This window comes from Mastomys coucha, unplaced genomic scaffold (genome assembly GCF_008632895.1).
Source record: "Mastomys coucha isolate ucsf_1 unplaced genomic scaffold, UCSF_Mcou_1 pScaffold1, whole genome shotgun sequence".
Lineage (NCBI taxonomy): Eukaryota > Metazoa > Chordata > Mammalia > Rodentia > Muridae > Mastomys > Mastomys coucha.
Genome location: NW_022196891.1, coordinates 70322796 through 70332018, shown reverse-complemented (window position 1 = coordinate 70332018; position 9223 = coordinate 70322796). Strand labels below are relative to the sequence as shown.

Sequence of the window (9223 nt, the reverse complement as noted above, 5' to 3'; positions counted from 1 at the left end):
TAGAAGTCTTTAACATCCTTCCTTGGGATTATTTCTAAGTATTTTGTTTTCTTATTGTTCTTTCATAAAAGGTTACTTTCTTATTTTCGTTCTCATTGAATTTATTACTGACTCATAAGAGACTTCTGAGTTTTATATGTTGATTTTGAACCCACTGGCCTGGCATTTGCTTCTAAAACCTCAAAGCTTACCCACTCCACCAACCCAGGACATACTTCCTCCAACAAGGCCACACATCCTAATCCTTTCAAATAGTGCCACACCCTATGAGCCCATGGAGACCATTTTCATTCAAACCATCATGTGTGTGTGAACATGTACACTTTTTCATATTTATTCCTGTATAATATAGTGTGTCAGCTCCTTATATACCAATTACATTTTATTAGATTTCATGAGTGACTTAGAGATGTTTTTAAGCAGATGAAAGGATGCAGGTAGTCTCATCTGCATGGAGTTTGTATGCAAACACACCAATACATGTAAGGGGTTTGAGCACTCATCAATTTGAGTGCCTGTAGAGTGGTATTTCCTATGTACACAAAGGATCAACTGCAAGCAATGGTAAAATGTCGGACGCATAACCATATATGTTAACTATAATCAAAGGCACCCTTAAAGACCAGGAGTGACAAATTGGAACAGCTGGAGTGGAAAGTTGGAACGGTGGGCTGTTTAAGATCCCACAGTATCACTGCCAGTGAATGAACTTAATAGAAAAATCCTGGTCTGGGAGAGAAGCTTGAAGAAGGCAAAATACATGAAAACGGCAGTCTAGGGGCTCTTGTGAGACAGGCAAGCTGGTGCCTGCAAACACAGTGGGAGCCTGGGAGCAGTAACATGGATGCGATGGACTTTATAGGAGAAAAATAAACCTGCAGAGGAAATAAATAACCCACAAATTCAGACGAGAGCCATGAGCTAGAAACATGGCTGTGGCCATGAAGAGAAAATGCTTTATCTTTAAGAAGCAAATCAAGAAAAGTGAGTCTAGAGTAAAGAAAACGCTAAGACGCCACTAGAAGGTTGATGGAAAAGCTAGGTAATGAGTGTGGCCACTCTGACCTGGCTAGGGCTGCCCAGTACAAAGGACTGCAGATGAGAAAGCTTAACCTGAAATTCCATTCTTCCCAGACCTGGAGGGTGGAAGTCTGTGATCCTGTCACCAGGATTTTCAGGTAACATCCTTGAGCTCTAGATAGTCATTTTGTGTCCTTCCATGTTCTTCCCTCTGCATGCTCTAGCATCTTCTCACACAGAGCTAGACTGTATGAATGTCCACTCGTACAACTTTTTATTTATTTTTTTTTAACTCACGAAGCTCTTTAATTGGGTTGTTAGCAATTTAGAACACCAGGGTGTGAGGCTGCATCTCGATTGTCAGGGAGAGCCGAGTTGGCAGGCAGCCCCGGAGCTGAGAAACAACTTTGATCTTCCGGAAAGTCTGAGTCCACAGTCTACGGATCAGCTTTGCACTGCTCTGTAATCTCATCTTTCCCTTTCTCTGTGTGGAAGATCACACCCTCCTGGTGCCTGGGCTTGCACACAGCTGCTTCTTCTTGAAGCATCAATCAGGTGTTTGGGGATTTTAATCTTGTGGATATCAACTTTTGTAGAGGTGGTAATGACAAACTTCTGGTGTGTTCTGTGCAGAGGAACTTGGTTGAGGGCAATAGCGCCAGTCACAAATAGCAAGCCACTGCCTTGCTGCTTCAGGAAAACCATTCTCTTGCCCCTGTGGTGCCAGTGAGGGTGATCAGGACAGTCCCAGGACTGACGAGGCTAAGGCCATATATATACTAAGGTAATTGGGGTCAAACATAAAATGTAAATTGGGGGCAGAGAAACCCAACTCAACCTATGGTACCCTCCTTATGGTTTCAGATCTGCTTTTAGAACATTCCACTTACCTCTTCCCACTATACTTTTTAATGATACTCTTACTAATCTAACAGGACTTAATTTACATGAAATATCCATAGGAATGTCTTTCCTAACCTGCATAACCTAATCGAAACTGGATTCTTCATCCTAGTTCCTCATACAGCCTATAGTTTCCTGTTTATTAACTCTTGTTTAAGTGTTATATTTTCATTTACTGATTTTGCATGTGTGCATATGTGCATGAACATGTGTTACCATAGTATATATTTGAATATAAGATTATAAGTATATATTGAGTGATGATATGTATATATTTATATGTCTGTGATAGTTGATGTTTGTGTGTTTTCTGCCTCTGTATGTGTTGCATATGCACACATATGCACATGAGTTTGAATACATACACATGTGTAAGTATGTGGCTGTCTGCATGCTTGATATGCATGTACAGATATGCATGTGAACATATGTACACTAGACAAGTTTTTAAGTATGAGCATGTGTGGGAATGTACATGTATGTACTTTTATATGATTTTTGAGTATTGTATGTGTGTGTATAGAAGTGTATAAATACATAATTGTACATATGAACATTCCTGTGTGAGTATAGAGATCCATTTACACATATTGTGAGCATGTGTGTGTTTGTGTATAGGTGTATATGTGCAAGTATGTGTTTGTATGTAGTCATTTTGAATGAGGGTATATGGTTGTATGTATGTGTGACTACCAGTGTGTGAGTACATATATGAGTATGTTCATGTATGAGTGCTCTTTTGTGAGTGTGTGTGAGAATATATGTATGTGATAATATGAATGTGTTTGCATGATTCTGTATGAGTGTGGGTTGTGAAGATGTCAGTGTAACTATAGGAGTAAGTATGTGTGTGTATATAAATGTGTTTTCAAATGTCCGTGTGTCTATCTGTACATATGTGCAAGTGTGTATTAGTTTTCACATTTGTGAGTGTACCTACATGAATGTGCATGTGTGAGTGTGTGAGTGTGGATACCTGTGAGCACCTGTGTGTGTGCATGTGTATGTACATGAGTGTGTTTTGTGATTGTGAGCATGTGTAAATGTACAGATGTGTGACTGTGTGTGTGCACATAAGAGCATTAGTGGGTGTGCATATGCAAGTGTGAGTGAATATGCATGTTTGTGTGTGAAGCTGCATGCTTTTGTACATGTTAAATGATGAGAGTGCACATGGGTATTTTTATGTATAGACATTTGTGTGTGTCTTGCATTGTTCTTGGGTATATGCACATGTGTATACATGTACACATGTGCATCTATGTGTGGGGTTTTGCTATAAATATATTCATATATAAAATATTTTATAACAAGTCTATATATAAAAGGCTGGAGAGATGGCTCCTTCTTCCAGAGGACCTAGGTTTGATTCCAGCACCCACATAGCAGCTCATAACAATCTGTAACTCAAGTTCCAAAGGATCTGACACCTTCTTCTGGTTGATCACATGCATGGTAAACAGACATACATCAGGCATAACACACGTAAGCATGGAAATAAAAATAAGCAAATACATATAAAAATGTAAATGAGTCTATATATACCTAAATTTTAACTGTTTTGGCGGTGATTAAACTATTTTGCTGTGTTTGTAGCAAAAAGAAATTCAGATTGATACCAAAACAGTTTTCAAGGTGGCAGGCTCAGGTTTCCACTGCCACCTTCTGATTTTGCATTAATAAGAAGGGATGAGAACCACCACGATGTCCCAAAATGGTATTTAATCCCTGTTTTGTAAAAAACCAATTGAAAGTGTGGGGCTAGGGAGATGGCTCCATCAGTTAAGTGCTTGCCTCACAGCATGAGAGCTTTCATTCAGAAGCCCAGCAGCCACATAAAGAGCCAGGCATACATGAAAGACAAGCACAAAGCTTGGTACACACTAGTACCCATACACAAAGAAATGATAGCAAGAGGAGGAGTGCCTGGGATTTAATGAAAGGCTGTGACATGTGCAAGCAATACAGTATAACGTTTCACTCATTAAAAATGGCACTGGAGATGTAAGCCTGCCTGATTGAAATGCAATACTATAAAGTATACAAGCCGAACAATAAGTCAGACACAACCACAAAATCAAGAGGTGAGCTTTAATACTGACCCTTAAAATTTACTCGGAAAAGAAAATCTGAAAGCACAGTGAAAGAGTTGGCACCCATCCACAATGCCCATGACCAGGAAGGAAACAGAGTTACCCAAAGAGCTTAGGTTCCAGGAGAACCTAGCAGATAGCATTGCCTTCAATAGCAGTATAGAAAGATAAAATGAGATTGTCTCTAACAAGTGAGTCCATGGGAGACATCAGTACCATCAAATGCTGCCACTGGTCACAGATGACTACATCCAGGAGACATAACCCCAAACTGTGATGTTAAATTTTACTCCTTCCCGAGGATCTACAACTGTCTGAGTGATCTGGGTCCCAGAGAATGAGATTTCTGAATCACACTAAGAGACCCAAAAGGCAGGTACACAGACTGTAAGAACAGTCAAATCACTACCTGTCTTATTACTGTTCTATTGCTGTAAAGACATCATGACCATGAACACTTGTAAAGGAAATCGTTTAATTGGGGGCTGCCTTATAGTTTCAGAGGGTGTATCCGTGATCATCATGTCAAGCAGCTTGGCAGCAGTCAGGCATGGTACTGGAGCAGTAGCTGAGAGCTTACATATTATCCACAGGCAGCAGGCAGAGAGAGAGAAGGAGGAAGGAGAGAGGAGGAGAAGGAGAGAGGGAGAGAGAGGGAGGGAGAGAGGGAGAGAGAGAGGAGAGGGAAAGGGAGGGGGGAGAGAGGGAGAGAGAGGGAGGGAGAGAGGGAGAGAGGAAGAGAGGGAAAGAGAGGGAGGGAAGGAGAGAGAGGGAGAGAGGGAGAGAGAGGGGAAAGAAGGAGAGAGAGAGGGAGAGAGGAAAAGAGAGGGAAAGAGAGAGAGAGAGAGAGAGAGAGAGAGAGAGAGAGAGAGGCATGTGCTTTTGAAACTTCAAAGCACATCCTCCAGTGACACACTTTCTCTAACAAGGCCATGCTTCTTAATCCTCCCTAAACAGTCTACCAACTGGGAAACAAACACATATTTATGAGCCTATGGAGGCCATTCTGACTCAAACCACCACACACCACCCTTCCTCACTTTAATCAACCATGTAATCTTCACTCTCGGAAATACTAAGCCAGTATCAAAAGTTCCTTTGTACTTAAGATCATTTGCATTTTAAATGGATTCCCTTAGTGAGACTTCTAAGTTTTGTTTTTTACTAATATAAATACCAGCTGGTACAATGCCAAAATTCCAACCAAATCCTTGAGTGATTTTTTTTAATGAAATATAGCAATTCCAAAATTGACCTGGAAGCCAAAATGCCAGAAATTCCCAATAAACTATAAAATATGAGAAAAAGTAAATGGTATAGATTGGCCTATGAAACTTCAAAACATAAACTATCAACACTGTCTCTGACTATGTCCATGAGTACAAGAATATACCCATGAAAGAAAAACAAAGGCCAAATTCACAAGTACATGAATGTGGTGGATGTTTATCTGGGAATGAGAGACTCTGTCTCTGACTCTCTCTCTCTCTCTCTCTCTCTCTCTCTCTCTCTCTCTCTCTCTCTCTCTCTCTCTCCTTCAAGTTTAAAAGATAGCTTTGAAACACACAAAGGTTTAGTTTGGCGGGTGTTTTTGCCTTTCTTCTCTTTCACTGTGTCCATTCACTGCCTTAGGTCCTCCATGATTTTTCTAAGAAGTCAGCTGTCAATTAGATTGTTCCCCTAAATGTAGTGACCACTTTTCTCTAAACCACTTTTTTATCTCTATTTGGTCTTTAACAAATTCGCTACAGTAGATCCATGTGTGAATTTTCTTGCAGCTTTCCTACCTGGAGTCTGTTGGTCTTCTTGGGTCTCTGGATTAATATTTTCATAAAAACATTTTTCAGACTTTTTATTATGTTGCTCCCTAATTCTTCAAGTCATTTCTGTTCTTCTCTTTCTGCACGTGTTCCCAAGCCTGATATGGCCACATAGGTCTCAGACTACCCATTCCTTTCAACATTATATTTTGCTACTCAGATCTCTATCTCTATCTCTATCTCTATCTCTATCTCTATCTCTATCTCTATCTCTATCTCTATCTCTCCCTCTCTCCCTCCCCTTCCTCTCTCTCTCTTCCTCCCTCCCTCTCCTCTCTCTTCCTCTTCCTCTCTCTCTCTCTTTCTCTTTCTCTCTCTCTCTCTCTCTCTCTCTCTCTCTCTCTCTCTCTCTCTCTCTCATTACAAATCTACTATGGTAATATGAAGAAATAATCTATTTGTTTTCAAATCCATAATTCAACTGTTATTCTTTACTAAGTCATTCGTATCTCTTTGCTGAAGTTCTCTATTCATTGTGTCATCCATCTTATTTGTTGTGTGTATGTGTATGTGCATTTAGTTTGTGTGCACTATATGGGTGTGGTTGCCCTTGGAGGCTAGAAGATGCTTTACAAAAGGCTTTTGGAGCCCCTGGAGCTGGAGCTATAGGTAGTTGTGAGCTGCCCTGTGTGAGTGCTGGGAACTAAACTTAGAGTCTTTGCAAGGGCAGCAAGCAATCTTAACCTCTGCGTCACCTTTTCAACCCCTCATTCTATCATCTTATCACACTTTTCTTTTGTTTTTGTATAGGTGATAGTTTTTATAGTGTACCTATAAAAATGCTACTATAGTCGTCTGTGTGTATGTGTGTATGTGTGTGTATACATATGTGTGGTGAGTGTGTATGTGGAATGTGTATTTATGTGTAGTGTGTTGTGGTGTTGTATCGTTGTATGTATATGTGTTGTGTATGTGTTTAGGGGTTTGGGTGTGGAGTGTGTGCATGTGGTGTGAGGGTGTGTTCAGTGTGTGCAAGGGGAGGTTGAGACTGGCCCCAGGGCCTTGTACAAGCGAGGTGAGAATTCTACATAGGAACTACATTCTAAGTCCTTAGAGTAACTTTTTTGACCTATTTGGCTACTGAGTCCAATTTCTAGTTAAAGTTAGAATATATTAAATACCTTTTTTACCCTGAATATGAGCCACATTTTGTGTGGATTTCGCATAATATTTTGTAGAATACTTGACATTTTATGGAATATATTGAAGCAATCCTGGCTTCTGGCTCTTTCCCCCAAGGGCTGCTACTATTTGTTTGTCTTGTAGCTTGTCTGAGATAAGTCTGTGGAGTCTATCTACCCAGTAATGTGTAGCAGTTTTTACATTTGCATATACTTTCATCTTATTTCTAAACCTGAACTCCTAGGATTCAGGCAAATATTATCCAGAGGCAACTAAAGCTTGCTGATGGATATATATATGAGCTTCAGAACACATATAAACAACAGACTGTTTTCAAGGCTCATTGGCTTTTTATTTTCTACCAGGTTCTCTCACATCTCCTGAGTGTAACTGCCTACCCCACATGCCAAAAAAAGCTTGGGATGTCTAGACCTAGTCCAATCTCACCTGTGTACACATGAATTTCATCCAACCCAAGATGCATCGATTCTTCAAGTCTTTTATGGCATTCTCATTTCCCAGAATTCTTTTTGAATTCCTGTAAAATCTCCTGGTCAGTAGGTTGGTCCACATAGGAAAACAGCTTCAGGATGGTAGGAGAATTTGCTTGCCACAAGATCACCACCCACAAGGGCAGTGTTCTTAATCAGATGAGCATCTTCCAGCTTCTGCAGCAAGTTCTTGGCCTCATGTCTTGCCCACAGAATGTCTACAAACCTGGCAAGTGACAGGAGATAAGCCCACAGGTTCAAACTGTGTTACACTAAGTTCACTAGTTTGTCATGAATACGTTTCTCCTTTTGAGGAATGCTTGTTTGGGGGGGGGGTGTTCTTGTTGCTGCTGTTCTTGTTTATTTTGTGTTGTGTTGTGGGTTTAAGATTATAATACATTACATCTTTTTTTTCCTCCTTTAAAACCCTCGCACATGAGAGGATGTGCCTAGACCCTCAGCATCTGGACGTGTAGGGTGGGAGGATGGTGAGTGGGAAGGTTGACGCCCAGAGGAGGGCTTCCCTTTCCAAGGGGAATGGGAGCATGACAAGGAAACGAGGAAACTTAAGGATTCTTTAGAAAGTTGGTTAGATGGTGTTTTGCTGGGGCAAACCCATAAAGGAATGGCTAGCTAAAGCAGACACAGGTAAAAGATGTTCTGCTAAAACAAGCAAGGAAAAGACACGTGACGAAAGGTTTTTTGTTAACAACACACATGTATTGTTCTGTCTTACACTGTGTAGTTGAGCAGTGTTCGTGTAGTTGGGCGGCATTTTTCTGGACTCTATAGAGAGAAACTCACCAAAAACCTTGGTGATGTGTTACAATTTCTTGCCAATTCCCCGGATTCAGAACGATTGGCAAAATGATATCAGCTGAGACAGAGCACGTGTTAAGACAAGAGCCATGGAGGACACGTGATAGAGGGTATAAATAGAGGGACAATGAGAGAGGCTGAGTTTGGTTGGTTATAGAACTAACTGTACAACCCTTAAGGGTCCTAGAGTCTGATGTTCACTTCACTGAGACAGGCACAGCCCAGAACTTCTCTTGGTGTTCCTGGTGGTCCCTCCTGCTGCTGACTCGAGCTGAGGCTGAGGCCTGGCTGTCTCTGCTAGGTCAAGCCTGCCGATGCTGATTCATGTTTGCTACCCTGACTCTACCGAACTGGACTGCTGGTGTATCTGTGATGTGTTTGCAAGTAGATCGAGTGGCCCCTATTGACCTGTGAACTGAATGCCAATTTCTAGACAACACAGATGTCAGTTACGCAAAAAAAAAAAAAAAAAAATAGTTTCTAAACCAATCCACTTCGCCCATATCATTTCTTTTTTATTACTTCTGGTTTCTGGTGGGTGATAGGCTACAAGGGAGGTTAAAGCATTTAACAACCATCATTAAAAATAGGTTTAAAAAAAACTACAGTTGCAGGAGAGAACTTACATGAAGGGGTACTGGGGAGAGAGAAAGGGCTGATACTGGGTTGTAAAGTAAATAAATAAATAAATCTGATGTTAAAAGCACTACTGATAAAAATAAAGCCCCCACCATGCTTGTGGTGAAAAACGAAAACCCTTATCCCTCCGTGGTGATTTGAATAAAAACAGCCCCCATAGACCCATAGGGAGTGGCACTATTAGCTGGTGCAGCTTTGTTGAAGGAGGTGTGTCACCGGAGATTGGGCCTTGAGGTCTCAGAAGTTTAAGCGTGTCTAGTGGCTCACCATCTCTTCCTGGTGTCTGTGGATCTAGATGTGCAAGTTTCAGCTACCT

General features: G+C 40.9%; 1 pseudogene; it reads right to left on the bottom strand.

Moving 5' to 3' along the window:
* Positions 1 to 1345: 1345 nt before the first annotated feature.
* LOC116096891 lies at positions 1346 to 8224 on the bottom strand (annotated as a pseudogene).
* Between the last annotated feature and the right edge of the window lie 999 nt (positions 8225 to 9223).